The following is a 24,240-nucleotide window of genomic DNA, read 5'->3' on the forward strand; positions in this document are numbered from 1 at the left end:
CCCCAGCTGACCCCCTGTCCCCTCTCCCCGTCCACCTTCGTGGACCGCACCCCCCCACGCTTTGACTCCCGTCTGCTAGGGCGGTCCCTCCCCGCCACTTTGCTTTCTCCCGGGCACCCCTGGCCCCTTCTCCGGCCCATCGGCCGCCGCCGCAGTCTGTGCCCCTCGGGGCTCTGCCTCCTCCCGAGTGCCCGGCTTTTCCCGCCCTTCGGAGCCGGGGCCCCTCCCGAGAGCCTGCCCCGGGGGCGGGGGTGAGGCCGAGTTCCTAGCGGGAACTGCGCCCTCCCGGGCGTCGAGTCACCTTTTCGGCAGTGCCTCTCGCAGCGTCCGGCCATCGCGCGGGGTCTCGGCCCCGCACTGCTTTTGAACCTGGGACCACGCGGCGTCCCCTTCCCTGGCTTTATCTTACCACCGTTCCAGCAGGGTGCGGGGGAGGGGGGCTGCTCCTGGAACGGGGTCCCCAGAGCTCTCTGGAGGGGCACAGAACTCTTCTGTCTTCTGTGATGGTTTGTAAACGTAAAGGGGCGGAAGAGATATGTCTCCAGCCCTTAACGTGAAATAAAGCGGTTGGGTTTTTTGGTGGTGAAACCATTTGGTTAGAATTTTGGTGACTTGAACAGGTGATCTGTTTCTCATCAACTAACCTTTTATTCCCCCAGTACCCTGCCTGCTTCTTCAGGACCAGAGGACCTAGCATTCCAAAATACTGCTTTCGACTGGATTGACCCTAGACCTTGTACGTTTGTGCCAGAAATTAGTTTTCAGAATACATCTTGTACCTCCTGTTTTTAAGTGGCTTCTTTTCTGTTCTTTCAGCTCCCGGCCCCCACCCCTCATAAGCCCATTAATATTAAGATGTTAATGACGTTAAGTGTTTACCTGCTAGTCTGTGGAGAGAACAATGTTTTATGCAAAGAGTTGAGGCCCTAATGAAGTTTTCTGCTATAGTCGTAGTTGCTGTTTTTTTTTTTTAAAGCACCTGCTGGAAATCCTAGTAGAAAAAGACCACCAACTCACCAACATGGCTTGTGAGACTTTTCCTGGCAGAGGATGAACATTTCTGGTAGCACAATTTCAGGTGCCTCACTCTAGGTCAGAGTAGTGAAATGGAGTTTGGAGGCCCGTTCCTGGATAGTTGGCCTGTGAGTGTATGTGGTTGATGTATCTGGTTGATGCTCTCTGAGCTTTCCCCCTTAAAGGCTGCTACTAATAATGGCTGTTAGGGTCCATTGAGCCAGGCACACGATAAATTCTTTGCATAATTATCTCACATAACCCTAATGATAACTCTGTGTGCTCGGCACTACAATTATAAGCATGCGATGATGAAAAGGAGACTCTGAGAGTTTAAGTGCTTCGCCTCACATCACCCAACTGATGAGGGGTGGAGCTGGGCCATCTGACTGCACAGCTGTGTTCTTATCCCGTCACATCAGCTCTGCTGTCTTAGATGTTGGGAACATGGAATAGCTCACAGGTGAGGACTAAGTGATTAAACATTTCCCTTCCAAGCTGAAGCATAAGTTTTGGTCCTTCCCTCCACCTCAGAGGCACTGGGGAGACTGTGGACCAGTTACCTCACTGATGTCTTACTTCGCTTCCAACACGGGGCCAGTTGCCACGTTGCCGCTGTAAGCACACACCCTTGGGTGTACCTGGTTGAATGAAACCTCTGGGGCTTTCAGCTCAGTAGGAATTGCCCTGAAGTTAGGAGAGGGTGACCCTGGATTCTAGGGATGTGCGCCTGACTCAACTTTTTCCTTTCTTGCCGGCTAGGGGGGAAATGAAGGTGTGGAAAGTGATAAGGATTTCTCAACAGCCTGGCCAGAGAGCCTGAGGGTGAATGTGTACTTGTTTTATCTTGAGATGGATGGAGTACCTTAGGCAGGGACACCAGTCCTCGAGAAAATGTCCTTCCTGATCCCACCTCTGGGTCTTTGCTGAAATTACTCCTTTCCTTTTCTTTTTTTTTCCTGAAAAGATAACTTGCCACCCATCCCCACTCTCCTGCCATTAATTCCTATTCGTCTCTCAAGATTTAGCCCTAAAGTCATCTCCTTTGAGAAACCTTATTGAACACACAATTCCTTCCCCTAAGCAGAATGACCAGTTATCCTGTGTGCTAAAGCACTTTGTTTACACTTCAGGAAAATCCCTTAACACCTATCTTAGTTGGTTTTCCATCTGGAAGGTTGTAAACTCTTTAAGGGCAAGGTCTGGATCTTGGAGCTCCCTTTATCTTGATCGCAAGAGATGAACAAATATTTGTGCTAGGAACTGGGGATACCATTCCTTCAAGGGCCTGAGGTCAGGTGATGGTGGGATTGAAGTGCAGAAGACACCTTTTTGAGGCACGTGAAGTCTGACAACTAGGAGTTTGTATTTAAATGTCACCTTAGTAAGGCTGTCCCTAACCACCCTATTTAAATTTATAACTTCTTCCCTGAACATTCTATATGCCCCTTCCCCACCTTAGTACTCTAGTGTAATATATTGTATATTTTATTCATTTTTCTTTCTTATTGTCTGTCCCTCTCCCCCCTCCATAATGTAAGTTCCATGTGGGCAGGGATTCCTGTCTTTTATTCTCCAGTGAACCCAGCATCCATCACAGAGCCTGGCACATCATAGGTGCTTGCTAATATTTGTTAATTGAAGTAATGAGTGACTTTACTGTTCTAGGAATTGGCACTCCTTTTTGCTCTCCTGGACCTAAGTGTCCCCATTCTGCCCCAGGCCTGGTTCTCACACAGCTTTGCTTTGGCGATTACATGCCTGATGACAACTTTGACCCAGTTGGAAGTACTTCCTCTCTCGTTTTTTTTAAGGCATGGGTCTCCAGATGGAGACTTCTGGAGTTTAAAGTGGAGGTGTGAAGATGCTGCGCTTCTTGTGGGTAGGAAGGGGGTGCTGCACTAAGAGGAGGGGGTGTGGATTGTCAGATGTCTTGAGGCATTTTAGGTATTTGGCGAGCTCAGGAAGAAGCTGGAGAAAGTTGCTGTGTGATCGGGAAGTGAACAGCCCAAAAGAATAAAAGATGCCAAACAAATTAAGCTTCTGGCCTCAAGTCACTCATAGCCTTTTAAGCATGAGGTTGTTATTGGGTTGTGAATTTTATGGAAAAGCCATTGCTGATTACTACTTGTGCAGTACTTGACTAGTTTTATGCTAGGAGAATCATACAATGTGAGGAGACCATTATGTAACAGAAGAGAAAAAAGTACTATTCTAGTTAAATTTTTTGAAATATTCAGAAAGAAAAATGAGGTTAGGATCTTTTAAAAGACAGACTTAGAAGGAGTTGGGCCCTTGCTACGGCGGTAAATATGTGATTCTGCAGCATTTGATGTATGTTAACTTCTTTGAAACTCAAGTTTGTACAAAAAACTTCTGCTCAGCCTCCTCTTCTGTTCAGTTTATCCTCCCAATCTCTCAACAATGGAGTGACCCAGGGCTCAGTCCATGGACTTTTCTCTATTCAGAATCTTCCTAGAAGCACTCATCCAGCCCCATGGCTTTAAATACCATCTGTCTATAGACTCAGCATTCCCAAATTTATGTCTCTGACTCAAGTCTTTCTTCTAAGCTGCAGCCTCATATATCCAATGGCCTATTCCACATTTCTTATTGGATGTCAAATAGACATCTCAAACGAAACATGTCTGAAACAGAAGTCCCGATTCCCCTCAAGTCCCCAACCCCATCCCTCAGCCTCCCCTATCTCAGTAAAATGGCACCATCCTCCATTCAGTTGCTCCAACCAAGAACCTAGAGTCACCCTTGATTCATCTCATTCTCTCACCTTCTCCCCTCACCCAGTTCATCAGCGAGTCCCATCGACCTGAACTTCCAATCGTGCCACTGTATTCTGCCACATCTGCCTCTCCTCTGCCTATCACCCCGGTCTGAGCCACCACAAGCTGTGATAAGCATCTTTGCCCAATGCTCAATGATGCATATAAATATAGATGCACCCGGAAATATTTCTGTGGGATGGCTTTCTCGCAGGAGAATTGTTGGGTCAAAGGATATGTACATTTACAAATGTGAATAGGCATCGCAAGAGTGGCATCCAAGAGAATTTACACTCACACCATTGACAGGGCTTTTCCTCGTGCCCTTGCTGAGGATGGACAGTCTTTTTAATTTTTTGCCAATCTGATAGGTGAAAAACAGTAACTGATTTAACTTTCCTTTCTCTGGTTACAAGCGAGGCTGTGTCTTTTCATGTGTGTTAGCTATTTGTATTTTTCCTGAGACTTGCTCCTTGATATCCTGCATATTTTTCTCTCGGGTTCCATATTTCATTTGTTTATAAGAACACTATATTTATCAGGGATATCTACCCATTGCCTGTTATACAGTGCAAGTTTTTTTCTCTCTAGTCTGTCATAGGTCATAACTTTGTCCATGATGTGTACCCCTCTCGTAATCAGATAAAACATACTATAAAACATTTAAAAAACATGTTCATTAGATTTGGCAATTAGAAAGTCAATGACATCAGCGCAGCAGGAGGAGAGAAGGCAGATTGTAGAGGTTTGAGGAGTGAGCACTTAGAGGGACTGATAAGGAATATGAATACATTTGGAAGAGGCTTGGCTGTGATGGGAAGGAGAGTTTCCTATAGACAAGGGAGAAGGAAAGGTTGTTAATTTTGTTTCCTTTTAAATATAGGAGAGAGATGAGCCCATTTATGTGTAGATGGCACAGAGATCTTGATGATGCAAGGTCGCTGAGGAAGCAGGAGGGTGAGGGCTTCAGAGTGAAAGAGCTGGAAAGACTGGCCTTAGAGAAAGGAAAGTAGCTCTTGCATTGAGACCAGAGGGAAAGAAGGCAGGATTGGTAAAGCTGTGGAGAGGGACAGGGCTGTGGAAGGATAGGATTTTGAGGGAGCTCCCATCCAATGAGAGTGGTGAGGGATTGGAATAGCATTTGAGAGGAATGAATAGTGGAGCTCTTTAGAGGCAAATCATCCAGATTGCCACATCATAATGAGTCCAGAAAGGCTTGGACAACTTGAATTTGTCTCCCCAACAAGTCACAGAACCCTATTTCCATTTTTTTCCAACAGCACCCATCAGCCCAGGTATGGAAACAGAGTGCAGACGATCTAGTTTGGGGGATTTTTCTGGGTTGCTGTGACAGAAATATGAGAGGGCAGGAGATTGGACAGTGCTGCCCGAATAGTTGAAATGATGAATCACTGTGGATTTCATATCTGTGTCTATCTAAACCTACCTTGAACTCGAGTAATTCACAAGAGATGGAAAATTTTCGTGGTATCTGCTTTGTTTCTTGATTATAGCTCTGTCAGTTCAGGCATCAGAATAGCTTTAGTATCAGCGTCTTTAAACTGTTGCTTGCAATTTACTAGAAAGTATGGATTGACGTACTGACGACCAACGGTGTGCCAGTTTCTAGGCTAGGTGCTCGAGATGTAATGGAGAAGAAGGTAGACTCTGGCCTTTTTTTTTTTTTTTTGGTGGAACTTAGTAGGGGAGGTATGTGTTAAACAATGTATCATATAATCAATGATTTAATCGCAATTGTGGTAAGTTGTATGAAGTTCAGTTTTTTAGAAATCAAATCTAAATTTAAAACTGATTTACATTTGCCAACAAAGTATAAGAGTAATCCTTACATCCTCTCTTTTAAAAATTGAATATTGTCTTTAAAATATTGCTGAATTGATAGGCAAATATAAAAACATGTTTATTACCAGTAAGAGTGAAACTTTTTCTTTTTTTACATCTATTGGCCATTTGATCTTCCTCCTTTAAGAATTATCTGTTCATGCTCTTTGTTAATTGGACACTTACCTCTCCTTATTTTTAGAGATCTTTCTTTCCATGTTTGAAACCATTAACCACTCTTCTCTCTATCCTGCCTTAGTTCTGGAAACACTAAAATATATTTTACCCAGTCTCCCTGGCCATTCCCTTTTGATCTCCTTTGAACTTCTTTCTTACACACTCTGGAAATATTGATGTGCTTAAGGCTCCTGACTATATTTTTATTACTTGACCCCATAAAAGATAACATAAAAGTCTTCCATTTTCCTTTCCACATCCCATTCCCCAGAGGTAACAATATTAAATTTGTATCTCTTCAGACATTTTTCATGTCCATATAAAGTATTTCCTTTCTTCTTTCCATCCACATATTCATCCATCCATCCATCCATCCATCCTGTCTGCAATTATATGTTAAAAATACAAATGAAATTATAACATATATGTTTTGCAGTATATTTTTTACTTAATATTTGTGGCACGCTTTCAATATCAGTATATATAGAACTACCTCTTTCTTTTTAACAGTGACATAGTAGTTCATTATTTGTATGTACCATAGTTTATTTAATCAGTTTCCTATTGATGTTTAAATTGTATGATTTTTTTTTTGCTGGTTCAAACATTGAGTATCCTTATGATACATACTTGTACATCTACTTGAATATCAGTAGGATAAGTTTTTCAAAATGGAATGGCTTCATTGAAAAATGGTCAGTGTTGCTAAAGATTCAGAGAGGTCTATGATGATAAAGACTGACTACTGTCCATTGGGTTTAGGAGGTTCTTAGTGACCTTAGAGCAATTTCGGGGGAGTAAGGGGTGGTATAGTAGACTTCGATGGGTTGAGAAATGATTGGGGATATGAGGAAGTGAAGGCGGTGAATATGGACAATTCCTTAGAGAAATTTGGCTCTGAAGAGCAAAGAGAGGGTGGTAGTAGGGGAAGGATTGAGATCCAGAGAAGTTTTTTCTTTTCTTCTTTTTCTATCTTTCGTTCTTCTTCTTTTTTTAATTTAGTAGGACTTAGATGTCTCTAAAGGCTGATGGGAGGGAAGGGAAATTTGATAGAGCAAGGTCCTTACAGGGTAAAGTCCTTATGCCAGGTGGGAGAGGATCCAGAATGAAGTGGAAGGATTACCTTTAAATAAGAGGAAAGGAAGAACAAAAGTGAATAGATGTATATTTTCCTGTGATGTAAGAGGAAAGATCATCCTCTTAGAACACGGGTTGAGGTGGGGTAGGGCATGGGTTGGAGCTTTGAGGTGCTTGAAGAAGGTTTGAAATAGTTATTGTGGTGAACCTGAGAGCAATCTAGGACCAGGGACGCATAGCTGAAGTGTCAGGCGGTGTTGAGGTGAACTTGGCGGCCAAGGATTCATATGGATAGCAATCTACCAGATTGTGATTTTTTTTCTCCAGTGAATCTCAGTAGTCCCAGTGTGGGCATAAAGCACAATAGTTGGGCTCTTCTAGGATTATGTTTTTATTAGATATTTGCAATGAAAATGGGTTCTTGAGAATATTGAAAAGAGTGCAATTGAAACAAAGAATCCAAACTGTCTAGGAAAGGAAGTGAAGACAGGAAGGAGCTGACAGCAGAAGTGAAAGGGTCAGTGGAGGGCTCCCTCCCCGCCATGAGGTCTGAGAACCAGCATGGGGCTGGAGAAGGTCATTGAGTGAACAGGCTAGGACAGCGGGTTGTAGTCAGTGTGGAGTATTTGAATTAATGATATCAGATGTGGAGAAGTCCTGGGTACATAAGCTCTTGGGTGTGGCTGAATATGATATATGGCATTTTTGATGCCAGCTCATTCATTCAACAAATATTTATTGTGTACATATTATGTGCCAGACAGCACCCTAGGCACTGAAGGGTACAGAGATGTACAAAACAAAGTCCCCTGTCTTATGCAGTTTACTATCTAGTGGGGGAAATTATTCATTTTTATAAAATAAAAGGGCACCCTCATTGATATGCTGATTACTGAGTATGTAGTTCTGTTTAGAACTAATAATAATTCCAAGGTCAAATATTTATGTAATGTATGTGAGGCTAGGAAAGTCCATCTAGACATTTTGAGTGCCTTGCTTTATTGTAAGTTTGTATTAACTGAATTATGAAAGTTCATATATCCTCCCCCTTTAGAACTTTTTAAGGTACTTTTATATGCTATGTCATAATTGAAGATAAAACAAACATACACATGCAATTTAAACATTTTAGCAGTCTTGAATTTTTTATACTTAAGTATTTTTAAAAAATTATTAGGACATTGCTTCTAGCTGTAGACCAGATGTTGATAATACATATACTAATCTTGTTCTAGGGATTTGATGTAATGTGTAAAGTAATTATGATTAAACAGTTTAGGAGGGAAAGAGAGCTTACAGTACATTAATATTTTATCTTTGTTTTTTTTAATAGTTAACTTTAAATTGAAGTATAGTTGATTTACAATGTTGTGTTAGTTTCTGGTATACAGCATTGTGATTCAGTTATATGTTTATATATTCTTTTTATTTTTTTTACAAATTTTTACAACATAGAATTTATTTTAAAACAAGATCACTTATGCCTCCTTGTAGTATGTCTTATCTGTTTCAACCAAATGTCTTTCTTAAAGTTAGTTGGTAAAAATTATTTTTGATAATATGTTGGATTTTTTTGGTTTGTTTTTAAGAGCGATTGCTCATTCCATATTCCTTTTTTTTTTAATTGAGTTATAGTCAGTTTACAATGTTGTGTCAATTTCTGGTGTACAGCACAGTTTTTCAGTCATACATGAATATACATGTATTTGTCTTCATATTCTTTTTCATCGTGAGCTACTACAAGATCTTGAATATATTTCCCTGTGCTAAACAGTATAAACTTATCTATTCTATATATACCTGTCAGTATCTATAAATCTCAAACCCCTAGTCTGTCCCTTCCCACCCCCCGCCCCCTGGCAACCACAAGTTTGAATTCTCTGTCTGTGAGTTCATTATAGGTTATTACAAGCTATAATGCTTGTATATGCTATGTAGTAAGACCTTGTTGTTTACCTATTTTATATACAGTAGTTTGTATCTGCTAATCCCAAACTCCTAATTTATCCCTCCCCTTTTCCCCTTTGTATCTTTTTTATATTCTCCAGTTTATACCTACTCTTTTGTGTACATATACCCGTGTATATTTATTAATGTTTTATTTGTAAGAAATTAGCATTTGTTTTATGTCTTATAGGCCTTAAATAACCTTAAAATTATCTGCCACATGTACAGTTCAATTTAAGTTCAGCCACAGGTTATTTTACTGTGTTTAAGGATTCTGTGGCCATAGCTAAATCACAGCATCCCTAAAATTAAAAAAGAAACCGAATGCATGAAATCACAGTTATGTGTGAAGATGGGATGGATTAGTCATAAACCATCCTGATTTCTCATTTAAGGGGACTGTGTGGGTGATTTTCAGGTGGTGTCCTGCAAGAAAGAATTAGATACTTGCTAGAGTTCACTTTAGAAATCCTCACCATCTGTGACCCAGACAGGAGAAGAGGGTCTTCCCTACGGGGGTGCTGGTTTATCAAAGCTTGTTGACCAAGGAAAAATAGTAGCATTTCACATGATGGTGAGGCTTATTAAAAAATAATAATGTACCAGCTCTCACCAGACTGAAAAAAAGTGTTTTATGCATATAAATGACCTGGATTTTAAAGCATTCTGTTCTTTTAGTTGGGGATTTTTGATCTTTTTAAGCTTCTGGGCTGTTAAGGAAAGGGACTTTGGTAGAGAAGAAGATAAACTGTCCATTGTTCACCCCATTAACCTCATGGGGCTCTTCTGAGCCTGCCTGGCTCGATGAGAGGAAACTTCAAGTGTAGGTCTCGCAAGCTGGAAAGCCAAGTGGGATTTGTCTTAGTAAATACATTTCCCCTGTTGCCGAGGGGAGTGTTTGGACACATGATCTCATATTCTACTTCTACAGACCATGTTTATGGAAATCTGCCTTCTAGGATTGGTGTGGTAGGTTTAAGACACCTGGAGTTGCTGAGGAGGAGGGAAAAAAGGTGTGACATCATGAAAATAAGTCCACATTTCCATGTATCCAAATAACCACTCTGCAGGAGAAATATCCCGCTTCCCTCTGGAACTTACTTTAGAGAAATATATATTATTTTAAGTGAGAATTTCTTCAAACCATTTATGAACAAAATTTGGTGGTAAATGGAAAGGTAACCATGTGGAGTCAGCCTGGAGAAAACTGTCCCCACCTGTGTTTCTAAGAGCTAACAAAAGATTATATTTTAGTCACTCCCCCTGCATATGCTCCTGTCATCCTTTAGAAGGGGTGTCCTGGATGAGGAGAATGGGTCCTTTCCCATGTGTAGAGTTGCTCTGCCTGGTACACACTGTTGTGTGGGGAGGTCAGGGGATTGAGAAAGTAAGCTGGCCCATGGGCCTTTCAAATGTTCATCTCTTACTAGCTGAGGACTTTTAAAAAAACTCTACCTTCCAATTCCTGAGGGAAGAATGTCCCCTTTTTCAAATATTATCATGGATGGGCAATATTATCGGAATACGAAGAGACCGTATGGCACAGGGTTAAGAGCTCAGACTCTGGAATCAGACTGCCTGGGTTCAAAACCAGACTGTTCCTTATAGGGCATATGACCTTGGGCAAGTTATTTGCTCGAAGAGTGTCTCATTTTGCTCATTTGTAAAAGATAATATAGTACCTACCTTGTAATATGATTTTGAGGACTGCTAAATAACTTCATGTATGTAAAATGCTTAGAAAAGTGCTTGGTACGTAGTAAATATTATGGAAATGTTAACTGCTTTCTTCTTCATTTTCATCTTCCTCAGTTGGTAGATATATTAAAAGGAGCTGAAACTGCAAAATGCCTCAGTACATGCAAATTCCACTTCTGTAGAACCTATTTTGAAAAGGATTGAAGGTGACAAGAGAACCTTAGAGTAAAACCAAAAGCATAATCTTGTAAAATTGACAGCTAGTTATAGTTTCATTGTTAGGGAAACATAAAAAACCAACTTGGCTACCACAACACTTGAGAACGGAGCCCAATATGGGCAGGCCAGGGCATGTTGTCTGAGGCATGGATTTGCTTCATGGGTGGGCTTGTGGGGGTCTGGACCCCAGCTGACCCATGCGAAGCCTCAGTTGCCCTTTTGTTTTTGGAGCCTGGACTCTCTCTACTTTGTGTCCACTCTTGTTTTTCTTCTTTTTGATCCTATTTTTAAATTGTATGTTTGTTTTATGTATTTTTGTAAGCCACTTTAAATTCTGTCTGGAACAGTATATGAATAAATATCTTTTAAACTGATCATGTCTAATTACTAACATTTGCTTAATATTTATGCTTGTCAGCTACCTCCCTGCAGAGAGGTATGGTGACTTTCCATCTGGGCAAGAATACTGACTAGATTTCTCAAATTTCATAGTAAGATGTCAAAACTGCAATATGCTCATATATTTTCCAAAGCATATGGATACCAATAATAAAACTAAACAGCTACCCAAATTGGCTACTTTTTCAAGACCAACCATTATGCTATTCCCTGTACTCATGATATATATACTTGAATCCTCACAGCCTCAGGCAGGAACTCTTATTATTAATCACCGTTTTTACAAACGGTGAAACTGAGACTCTGGGAGATTGAATAACTGGCCCAAGGTCACACAGCTAAAAAACTAGTGAAGCTATGATCTGAACCTAGCTCCCAATCTAGTGCTTGTAGGCACTATTCTATGCTATACTGCTCTTAATTAGAAATCTAACACATCAGAACTCCACGTCCTAGTAGAAGAGGCTGTTCTGTGTTATGGAACATTCACAAGTCCTGTAGGTTTTACCTTAGTGTTGAACCCTTTTCATCTCTACTACCGCTGCCCTCTACTTTGGGCCCTCATCCTCTTCCTCCTGGATTTATACCACAACCTCCTCAAATCTATACACTGCATAACTGCCAGAGTGATCTAACAAGTCCTTGCCTTACCTAAAACTCTTCAGTGGTTCCCATTGTCAAAGGCTAATTATCCATGTTTCTGAGCGTAGCATATCAAGGTCCTCCCCACTATGTGATATGATCCCCGCCTGCCTCTTCCACACCCTCTCTTACAATTTGCTATACAGTCTCACTGCTTGCCTATACCACATTGCTTTATGCCTCTGAGATTTTGCTTTTGTAAATGCTGTGCCCTCTACCTGGTTAACCAACTGATAGACATTATTTACAGCCAGTTCCTGTACTACTGCTTGTATTTCTTTCTAGTCCTTTTCCCCCAAGCTGGACTAAGTACCCCACCTTGGCATTTTCATAATACCCTGTGTGTATATTTCTTTGATTACCATGTTCCTTTATGATTATTGAAGTATCTCCTTTGATAGACCATATGTTCTTTGTGGACAGGTGCTCTGCATTATTTTGTCCTTAGCCAGCTAGCACAGCACGTAGCCCATAGTTGGCTCTCCTACCTAGTGAGCATTCTGTAAACAGTGCAGAATACAGAGCTCCAGGTCAGGGGAAAAAGTAGGATTTTGAAGGGCTGAAACCACATAAACCTCCCAGGACAGGAGAGGGAAGTCTCACAGAAGAACCTTTGGGGCCAGATATATTTGCATTATTTAATCTAGGGGCCAGAAGGGACTTGAAGGAGTGGGAGTGGGGTCTATATCCAAGAGAACTTGAAAAGATCTGAGAAACCAGACCTAAAAGCTTTGCAGTTTGAATCTACCTTAAATTTGCCTGAGTGGCCTTGACTAGATATTGAAGACAGACACATTTTAATAAACAGATTTAAAGTTCTTTTCTTGGAGGACATCACCCTAAAATTGAAAGGGACAATTGGTAAAATAACCAACATGGTATCCCAGTGTAAACATTTTGTTGACTGTAAGCAATGTTGCATGCTCACTCAGCTATTACCAACCAAAAAGATGTTCTCAGTTGCTGCCTTTGTGTGTAGGTGGCTGGATCCAAACAAGGGGATTTAGGGAAGCCCTGCACCCCTGGAAGCTTTCTTTTCTACATGGAATCTTTTATGTGTGTTTGTGTGTGTGTGTGAATTCTGCAGGTTCATCACATAACTTGTTTTGGTTTCATTTTTCTATGCTCTAAAATCCACTCTCTTTTACCTTTAGATTTTCAAATAATTATGTCTTTTTTTTCCCCAAAGTGGGATGGATTTTGCTAGTTATGCTTCACTCATGTTTTGGAAACCCATACACAAGATAGGTATTAATTCTGACAGTGCTCGATTGGTCTGTTTCAGATACTGTAATTGCCTTGGTCACAACTAGTTAATAGAGTCCACTTCGAAATGCACCTTATGGCAGCCCAAATCCTTATTCATTATTCTGCCCTACTTGCATCAGGGCAACTGCGTTAGAGTCATCAGAATGATTTATTCTTTCCTAACTAACATATATCATAACTATATGCAAGCAGAATCTCGATAACACATGACAATTCATAAAAATGGTTTCTCCTCACTCTCCTTTAAGTAAAGCGTTTCCCAACTTTTTTGATCACTTTCCCTTACCACCAAAAATTTTGATCACCCCATATATATATATATATATATATATATACTTACAAACTATATATTTACCACTGTACTAATACTATATATTGTCAGGCATTTAAAAAATAGAAATAAAGAAGGATATGAGATGAAATGAACACTGTTTAAGATTAATTTTAATATTTATTAATGGTATAACAACCTTTACTCTCATTTTGATGAGAGCAGTGACATTGTGTTCTTCATTTAAACAAAATCTTGGTTTATGATACAGCTACCTGAAGGTCTTATTCTAAGTTGTTTATTTTTATACTTGATTTTAATGACTGTTATAGCTGAAAAAAAGATACCTCACAAAGCATAGATTTAAAATAAAAGAAGTGCATTGTTGGATGCACTTACTAAATAATGATACCCATATTATAGTTTCAGGAGACAGTTAATGCAAACGTTTTTTTGCTGTTCCATCTTCCTAGGTCTGAGTGTGCTGTCTTTTCCCAAATGGTTTTTAACAAATGGTTTGAAACTCACTGAAATTCTTCATCTGGAAGAGTTAGAACTTAAAATACATCTCTTAGGCAACAAAATTAAATAATATTTGGAAACATTTTCAAATCTACTCTGTATTATCTCTTCTTTATAAAAAGCCTCTTTGACATAAAACAACATTTTATTGTTTGAATGCATTTAAAATCTCCTACTGCCTTATAGGTATTCTGAGATTGTAAAACCGCTGATTACAAGAAGGTTTAGTTACATTTAATCCTAACACTTTAAAAAGCAACTTTATTGAGGTATAATTTGCAGACAATAAACTGTGCATATTTAAAGTATACAATTTGATAAATTTTGACATCTTTATATACCCATGAAACCATTACCAAAACCAAGATAGGAAGCATATCCATCACCTTCAAAAGTTTCCTTGTGCCGTTTTGTAATCCTTCCTTCCTGTTCCTCTCTGTATTATACCCCTCTTCTCCAACAACCACTGATCTGCTTTCTGTCACTATAGATTAATTTGCATTTTCTAGAGTTTCCTGTAAATGAAGTCATGTAGTATGCATTCTTTTTTTTCTGATTTTTTTCAGTCAGCATAATTATTTTGAGATTCATCCATATTGCTGTGTGCATCAGTAGTTCATTCCTTTTTATTGCTGAGTAGTATTCCCTTGTGTGGATATACCACAATTTAAAAAATCCAGTCACCTCTTAATGGGCATTTGAATTATTTCTAATTTTCAGCTATTATGAATAACGCTGTTATTAGCAGTCACATGCTAGTCTTTGCATGGACGTATGCTCTTTTTCTTGGGTTAATACCTAAAAGTGGAAAGGCTCAGTCATATGGCAGATAAATGTTTAACTTTTTGAGAAACTACTAAAACGTTTTCTGATGTGGTTGTACTATTTTGCATTCCCACTGAGTTCCAGTTGCTTCAAATCTTGGCCAACATTTGTTACATTTTAAATTTTAACCTTTCTAATAAGTGCATAGAAGTATTTCATTTTGATTTTAGTTTGCATTTCCCTAATGATTAATGTTGTTCAGCATCTTTTAAGGTACTTATTTACTATTTATATATCTTCTTTGGTGATGTGTTTGCTTAATTTTTTTGTTTATTTAAAAAGTTGGGGTTATTTGTTTTTATTAAAATACAGGGTTTCGAGAGTTATTCATATGATCTGGATACAAGTCCTTAACAGTTACACTATTTGCAAATATTTTCTTCCAGTATATGGTTTGTCTTTTTATTTTCTTATCAGCATCTTTCAAAGAACAGAGTTTTTAGTTTCAATGAAGTCTATTTTAGCAAGTTCTGGACCATGTCTTAGGTGTCATATCTAAGAAATCTTTATTTTTTTGCATATGGATATCCAGTTTTCCCAGCACTATTTGTTGAAAAGACTATATTTCTCCACTGAATTCCCTTGTATCTTTATCAAAAATCAAGTGACTGTAAACATAAGGATTTATTTCTAGACTATTCTCTTCCAATCATCTATTTATCTATCTGTATGCCACTACCACACTCACTTGATTACTGTAGATTTATAGTAAGTCTTGAAATCAGGTTGTGTAAGTCTTACAACTTGGTTCTACATATGTTTTGAGCCTCACAATATATTGGATATATATATTTTTTTGCTTTAAAGAGTCAGTTATATTTTTTAAGGAAATTTAAATAAGAAAAAATATTTTTACCTACATAGTTAACTATAAAATGTGTTCTTCATTACTTTTTGTAGACCCATATTTCTATCTGGTATTATTTTTCTTATGTCTGAAGGACTTCCTTTAACATTTTTTGTAGTTGCAGGTCTGCTGGTGATTAAATCTTTCAAGTTTTGTATGTTTGAAAAAGTCTTTATTTCGCTTCTGTTTTTGAATGATATTTCACTGGGATTAGAATTCTAGGTTGACAAGTTTTTTTTTCCTTTCAGTATTTTAGAAATGTTCCACTGCCTTCTCATTTGCATTGTTTTCAGTGATAAATTTGCTTTCATCATCATCTTTGTTTCTCTGTATGTAACATGTTGTTCCTCTCCCCCACCTACTACCCGTTGGCTGCTTTTAAGATTTTCTCGTTATCTCTGGCTTTAAGAAAAATGACTATGGTGTGCTAAATGGTGTAGTTTTCTTTCTTTTTCTTGTGTATGAAGTTCATTGAGCTTCTTATATCTGTGAGTTTATAGTGCTCACCAAATTTAGAAAAATTTTGGCCATTATTTTCTCAAATATTTTCTTAGTGCCCCCATTTCCTTTGGTGACTCCAATTACATGCATATTAGGCAGCTTAAAGTTGTTCCACAGCTCATTAATGCTCTTTTTTTTTTTTTTTTGATCTTTTTTTTTCTTTCTGTTTCATTTGGATGATTTCTATTGCTATGTCTTCAAGTTTGCTAATCTTTTCTATTGTGATGTATAATCTTCTGTTAACCCAATTCTGTGTATTTTTTCATCACGGACATTGTAGTTTTTTTCTCAAAGTTTGATTTGGATCTTTTTAAAATAACTTTCATGTGTTTAACATTTTAAAATTTGGAATACAGCTGTAATAACTGTTTTAATGACTTTGCTAATTCTAACATTTGTGTAGTTCTTCATTTATTTTTGATTGATTTTTTTCTCACCATGGACTGCATTTTCCTACTTTTTTGCATGCCTGTTAATTTATTGGGTATCAGGTGTTGTAAATTTTACCTTGTTGAATGCTGCATATTTTTATATTACTACAAATATGCTTGAGCTCTGTTCTAGGATGCACTTGAGTTACCTGGAAACAGTTTGATCCTTTCAGGCTTTTCTGTTTAGATTTGTTGGGCAAGACCAAAGCAGTACACAGTCTAGGGCTAATTATTTCCCACTGGAGGCAAGACCCTTTTGAGTACTCTGCCCAGTGCCCTGTGAATCATGAGATTTTCCAGTTTGACTGGTGGAACAGGCACTACTCCTGGTCCTGTGTAAGCGACGGGCACTGTTATTTTGAATCCTTTCAGCTAGTTCTTTCTCTGGCCTAGGGTAATTTCCTCACAAGCATGCCATGTGCTGATCAGTCCCTTGCTGAATACTTGAGACCCTGTGCAGCTCTCTGAAGACCTCTCTCTGTGTGGCTCTCTCACGTATTCTGGCCAGACTCTCAGCTCTGTCACCTCAACTCAGGGAGTTCACCAGGCTCTGCCTGGATTCCTCCTCCCTGCACGATGGTCTGGAACTCTCTCAAGACGGTAAGCTTGGAAAATCAGAAGGCCTACCCTATTTGTTTTCTGTTTCTCAGGGATCACTGTCCTCCATTGCTTGATATTCAGTGTCTTGAAAACCACTATTTTATATATTTTATCCATTTGAAGCAGGGTGGGCAGTTTGGGCAGGGTAAAGATCCAACCTTGGCCAGAAGTAGAAGGCCACTGACATTTTATAATCCCAAATTTTCATGACTAATTAGAATTTGTAGCCCATTTTCAATTCTCATCTTTCAAAAATGTATACACCATCATGTTTCTTAATACAGCTAGATCAGTTCTAAATATCTGCTCAAAAGTATATAGAATCTGACATGCAGCAATGTAAATCTTTTCACATCACTCATCAGTTTCTGTGTAAAACATAGTATCATTTGCTTAATAGCAGCAACTTAATTCAGCGATTCTTGGTTAAACTTATATCCTTCGAGAGACACTGGTTCACTTTTTCATTTTCAGTGAGGTATAAATTTTACTAAAATTGTCCATTGCCCTTGGCCCAAACAGCAAAATGCATTTATCATATTACTTTAGTGGAACATGACTGATGATGGAATAGAATTTATATGCAAAACCATCACATAATTACTGCTTGTAGGTTTACAGGAATAATTTAATACCAGTTCAGCCTTTTTGCCCTTGAGCATGGGTCAATTTTTCTGGAATTCTCTGTCATCTCTAAAGTTGTCAGCAGTTTCTTACTTTTAAAAAAAAATGCCTGAAACTTTAAATGGTGCCTAAATGAAGTATAACTCCCAATTCATCTGCTTTCTTTAATAGAAAATAAATGTCATTTGGTAAGACTGAGTAAAGCCTTAAAGCACAAGTGCACATATAAAAATTGACAAAATAAAAATAACTAAAACTTACAGCTCACCCTCTGTGTTCACATTAATTTAAACACTTTACATATTTTAGAAACTCACTGAATCTTTATAACAAGCCCAAGATGGTAGGTACAGTTACTATCTTCCTTTTACAAATGAGGAAATTGAAGCACTGAGAGGTTTAGTAACTTGCCCAAGGTCACAGAGCTTGAAATTGGTGAAGCTGGGATTCAGATTCAGGCAGTCTGGCTGCAGAGGCCATGCTTTTAACCATGACACCATACTGCCTCAGGAACATAAAAACATTTTTCTCTCAGCTTTATTACCACTCTTCAGTTTCTGTGAGTTTTAGTTTAAACATATAAATACAAATAGATTTCTTGGTGAAGACATTCGGTAAACATTTATTGAACTCATACTGTGTATCAGACACTGCCAAGTAAGCTCCTGGGGGTGTGAATTCCACATACAGTGCCTGCCTTCAAGGAAGCCACATCTAGTAGAAGTTTGAGTTTGAGCATGAGTATTAACCATCTTCACATTTATATGTGGACTGCATGTTTGGGAGAGGAAGGGATACCAATGTTCCCAACAAATTAAACATAGCAAAATCTGTTTTTTTATTTGCTGCCCAGTGCAGGAACATTATTTGGTGTTTTTCTAATTCACATCAGTTTCCCTTTTGGGAACACCACAGTGATTTTAAAGCTAGGTACTGTTCTTACAAGGAATTCTATATTTTTGAAATTGTTTTTATATTTTAGGCCCTTGCCCAAGGTCATATAACTAATAAATATCTCTGTTCTATTCAACTGGTCTTCAGAATTTAAAATAATTGGAGAACACTCTCCCTACTCCTTCTTGAAAACTAGCTGTGTTAGTGTGGGTGTTAATGTTTATATATTAATTATTATCTCCTAATCTACAGGATTAGGGTATAAATTGGATATATCCATTTGGATAAATAATTCTACATATGTTCACTATATCAAAATTATTGTGTTGTTCAAATTGTGTATATATATATATATATATATATATATATATATATACACACACACACACATGCACACACACACACACACCAAGTTTTTATTTGTACTATCAGTAATTGAGAGAGGCATATATTAACCTCCCATTTTGATGGTAGATTTTTCAGTTACCTCTTAACTTTTGTAAGTATTTGCGTTAAAATAGTATCCTGAATTTTAAGCAATAAATACGTGTAATTTTCTAACTAAACAAACCGTCTTTTCTAAAATATCTTCTTGTGAGCATGAAGTTTCATCTGAGTCTTGACACCCCAGGACTAACATGGAACCAGTTGTCCATCAGAGCTCGGGTTCGGACACTCATGTTAGCTGTGGTCTTCTCAGTAGATAATCCTTACCCTTTTCACCACATACCTGTGACTGAATTTCAGTGAAGGGCTTTCACAAGTTTTCTTGGGCTTTAATTTCTTCACTAAGTCCTAGTATCTTTCAATTGGGAGAATATGAAAGATCACATATTTTCTAACCTCAAATCTGCCTGGTTTTCTTATTTGTGCCTCCATTATTTTTCTGAGTTATATTTTTTAGAATGTGACATGCCGTTTACCATAAAAATGTAGCACTTAACTCATTGCATATGAAAGCATTATTTTTATTCCATGTTTTCCTTTTTGAATTTCTAGAAGACATTCTCTCTTATGATAAAGGCATGGTGGTGGTGGTGAGGCAGGCAGCAGGTTTCTTCTTCAAGATATTAATGATAGATTTAGTACAATTATGATTTCTTCTTTAGCCTGTGAGTTATTAAGAAGTGTCCTTGGGAGGAGGGTAATAATGGCAGTAGTAGAGTGCATGTCTAGCATCCACAAGGTCCTGGGTTTAATCCCCAGTACTTCCATTAAAAAAGATAGATAAATAAACCTAATTACCTCCTCCCCCCCCAAAAAAACTACAAAAAATGTCTTTAAATTTCCAAAAAGGATTGGGGTTAAATATTATCTTTTGTTATTGATTTCATATTCAATTTCCTTGAGGTCAGAGACCATGGTCTGCGAATGGTTTCTTTGAAATTTACTGACTTGCATTATAACCTAGTACATGGTCATTTTGGGGGGTAAATGTTCCATATGCTTGAAAAGAATGTGATCTCCAATTAGATATAGAATTCTACATATGTTCATTAAATCAAGCTTACTTTGTTTTTCAACTGTCTATATATTTAATTATTTTTATCTGTTTGTACTATTAATAATTGAAAGAAGTATGTTAATCTCTCTCCTTTTTTTTTTTTTTACAAATTCTATGCTATTTTATTTGTGGACTACAAGTTATAGGTATAGTGCTAGATAATTTACATATACTAAGTCATGTTTTTAAAAAATTGAAGTATAGTTGATGTACAATATTATGTAAGTTACAGGTATACAATATAGTGATTCACAATTTTTAAAGGTTATACTCCAATTATAGTTAAAATATTGGCTATATTTCCCATATTATACAATATATCCTTGTAACTTACTTTATATAATCTCCCATTTTGATGGTCAGTTTTTCAATTTCTCTCTAGTTGTGCATAATATTCCTTTATATATTTGGAGGTGTTTCATTAGTGCATATTAATAAAACATACTAGGTTAATTTACTCTGTGTAGTGATCTAATCTTTTATAATGCTTTTATTGTCTTGAAGTTTTATTTTTTAGGTATTAATATAACTACCTCAACTTTCTCTTGGTTAGCCTTTACCTGGTATATCTTTTTTGTATCTTTTTTACTTTCAATCTTTCCCAGTCTAGATGTGTCCCTTGTGAAATGTCACATACCTGGATTTTTAAATTTTATATAGTCTGTTAACCTCTGTATTTTAGAGGATGAATTTTGCTCATATATGTTTTTTATGTTTATTGATATATTGGAGCTTGTTTTTTTTTTTTACCATCTTAACTTTTGCTTTTTATTTGCTTCACTTTTTTCTGCGCTTTTTCTCCTTGTCTTCAAATTTTTTTTTCTTATTTTTTTTTCCCCACTACTGATTTTGCAAAATTGCATCTCAAGTGAGCTGGCTGGTAACAGGGTTAATGTTAGTAATAGCAACCCATGGTCGAGGGTGGGGTTGGGGGTGGGATGTGCTTTTCTAAAAGGAGCCGGATTGGAAAGTGATAGGGAGAAATGGAAGAGAGCTGATGGAAGTCATGGCTGATGGATTCTGAAAATGTTTTTTGACAAGTATGAAACAAGGATGTCTGATAGGAACTGGGGAAAGGGGAAGTGGGAGTGTGAGATGAATGAAGGCTTAAAATAGAACCCGAAGGAACTAGTAAGGGAACTGAACTAAAGTATGTAAAAAGGTTTGTGGGTGACAAGGAGGGTCCAGCTCAGATTGTAGACCAGGAATTATGTAGGACCTGCATATAGGAGCAGACAAGGCAGACTGTAGCATTTGTATAGGTTTGGGTTTTGATGGGCAGTTGCTGCAGAGGGATGAAGGTACATGGATATGGAAGATATTGGTGAGACTGGTTCAGATGTTGAGCCATCTGAAGTCTAGGATGGGTAAGGAAGGAAGATAGATCAGCAGGAGGCAAGTAGACCAAGGGACAATGGAGGGTGGGTTCAAGAGACTGTGGTCTTGATGAAGTTGAAGAGCAGGTATAGTGGGAATGAGATGTGACCAAAAAGTAGAGATTCTTTTTTTTTAGTTTTTAATTGAAGTATAGTCAATTGAATTGAAGTTATACATATACATACATATTTATGTATATTTTTTCAGTTTCTTTTCCATCACAGCTCATTACAAGAAATCAAATACAGTTCCCTGTGCTATGCAGTGGGTTCTTGTTGTTTATCTATTTTATATATAGTAATGTGTATCTGTTAACTCCAAACTCCTAATCTATCCCTCCACGCTGAAAAGTAGGGATTCTTGAATTTAAGATTTCAGTTGTGGGGGCAGTTCTGGTTGGTCAAGTATATGAGTGAAAAATAAAGGGGAGATGTACAGTGTATTTTCTTATTATGCTATCTTTGTTTCCTCAGTCATGTTCTTAATTCTTCGTCTTTTACTATTACTTGGTCTCATTATTGTGCAAACGTGACTGTCTCATCACAGAACTCTGCTGCCTCTCTACAAACACCAGTTTTCTAAAAAATCTGGTTTTGTTCTCATTTCCTGTGTGCCTGTGCCATCCTTGGTCTTGAATTGCCAGGCAATTGGTGATACCTGTTTTATCCAGGAGGCACTGATTTTGTGGCCAGTGCTTCAGCTATAATCACACATATGGGAATTCATTTTCACAGTGCTTTTGATTGCTGTGTTCAGTATTTTATAATTGCTTTGGCCATGATCCTGCCTGGGACAGAGCCAGTAGAGCACCAGCTCTAGAATCAGATTGTCTGGGCTTGAATCCCAGCAACTGCAATTACTTGCTGTTTATTCTTGGGCAAGTTAATCTAACCTCTCCTGAGTCCTCATCTATAAACGATGGATAATAATAGTACCTTATTCTTGGCATTGATGTGATGATTAAATCAGTTAATGTGTGTGAAGTGCTTGTTGCCTGGCATATAATAAATTCTCAATAAATGGAACTGTTGGGGTGATGATGACAGTGATGATGATCAATAATAGTGGTGGCATATGTAACACTATGTGCCGAATATTGGGTTCGGTACTGGGTGAGATACATAGAAGAATACTGAAAAAGTCCTTGTTTGAGAATATATGGAGTGTATATATTCTCCTTGAGGATAATAACTAAGATTTCCTCAAGACTGCCTAAGAAAGAGCCTGTGAAAGAGGCTTAGCATCTTATAGTTCAATAAAAACCAAGAAATAGCCAAGTCAAGAAAATGTTGAGATTTCAGGAACCTGTATAGCTTTGCTGTGTTGTTTATACCCTCTATTGTCCTGTTGGTAATTAGTTTTAAAAGTGAAAAGGGATTGTTGTCTAGTTTCAAGGGAGAGCAGAGACGGTAAGTATGATCCTCATTTTCTTTCTCACCCTCTGACCATCCTGGGCTCTTTGACTCCCGTGACTACCAAATATCTATTTTCAGACACAGTCTCTCTTCCTGAGGTCCAGCCTTATGGCCAACTACCTCTGGAACCTAATTATCTTGTTCACATGGAGGATGCAGCACAAACTCAATATGACTAAAAGGAAACTTCTTGCTTTACTTCCACACCTGTTTCTTCTCTTACAGCCCTTATCACTGTTAGGACTGTCACCAGCCAGTCAGTTGTTTAACCTAGACATGAGAGGTAGGCATCTTTGCCTTCACCGTCTTCATCCTCTTCACTCAATCAGTCACCACACTGTTCTGTCAGTTCTACTCCTCATACCTATTCTCTGTTCTTCCCTCTTGCTGTTCTCGTTTAGGCCTGCCCTGTAGCAGATTCAGCAAGTACGTGTACTCCAAACATGTGTTCCAAACATTGTGATGGGCCCTTAAACACATTATTTAATTTTCTGGACAACTTTGTGAGGTAGGTCACCTTGAAGATGAGAAACCAGAGGATGAAAGAAATACAATGACTTGCCCAGTTGGTTAGAGGCATAGTTAGTAAAACTAGGTTGTATTTTTGTGTGGATTATTGCAATAATTCCTCTGTCTTCTTTGAAATTTAAACGTAAGACATGTTTATTAAAAAATCAGAACTGTATAAAGTATAAAGTAAAAGTTACCCCCTTCCAACTCTATTCCCCTAGAGAAACCAATGGTAATGGGTTTTGTTCTAGACCTTTTTCTTTACATATGCAAATGTGTAGATAAATACTTTTCCAAAGAGATCATTCAAGTGTAGTCCTGAACTAACTTTTTTTAAAACTCAGGAACATATTTTCATACAGATCTACCACATTTTAAAAATGGATGCATAGTACGCCACCATATGAAAGTATTGTTTTGTTTAAAGGTTTCTCTGTTAAATAACTTGTTTTTGCTCTTACGCATAATGTTGCGGTAACTTTCTTACACATATGCCTTGCGTACATATTTATGTAAATATTTCTATTAGGTAGATTCTTAGAAGTGATATTGCTTGCCTAAGGAGTATGCATATTTTACAGTGTGTTATGTACTACCAATTGTATTTCAAATTATCTTTTGAATCAGTCTTTGATACTATAGCTAGAAAGATCTTTGTAAAATGAATTTGAGCATGTGTTTTCCCAATATCAAAAACAAAGCAACAACAAAGATGTTTGATTGAGTTATATTGTCTATGTAGTCAATTTAAAATTTAATTTTTGAGACTATTTGAGAGATACATAATCTGATCCCAACCTATATTCCCAGCCAACAAACTTATACTCTGTTCTATAAGGTAAAACCCACCTGTTC

The 24,240-nt window shown here is 37.9% G+C and overlaps 1 protein-coding gene across 3 annotated transcripts in view; it reads left to right on the top strand.

Annotated features, from left to right (window-relative positions):
- SYTL4 (synaptotagmin like 4) overlaps positions 1-24,240 on the top strand; it is a 106,143-nt gene that overhangs the window by 57,368 nt on the left and 24,535 nt on the right. For 2 of the 3 annotated variants that reach the window (XM_064482963.1, XM_064482964.1), the window contains one exon: positions 660-736. The gene's annotated coding sequence lies outside the window, so the exon portion shown is untranslated. Of the gene's footprint in view, positions 1-659; positions 737-23,238; positions 23,384-24,240 lie in introns of those variants that run through there. The other variant, XM_064482965.1, reaches the window with a different exon arrangement.

The sequence above is a fragment of the Camelus dromedarius genome, chromosome X (genome assembly GCF_036321535.1).
Source record: "Camelus dromedarius isolate mCamDro1 chromosome X, mCamDro1.pat, whole genome shotgun sequence".
NCBI classification, from domain to species: Eukaryota; Metazoa; Chordata; class Mammalia; order Artiodactyla; family Camelidae; genus Camelus; species Camelus dromedarius.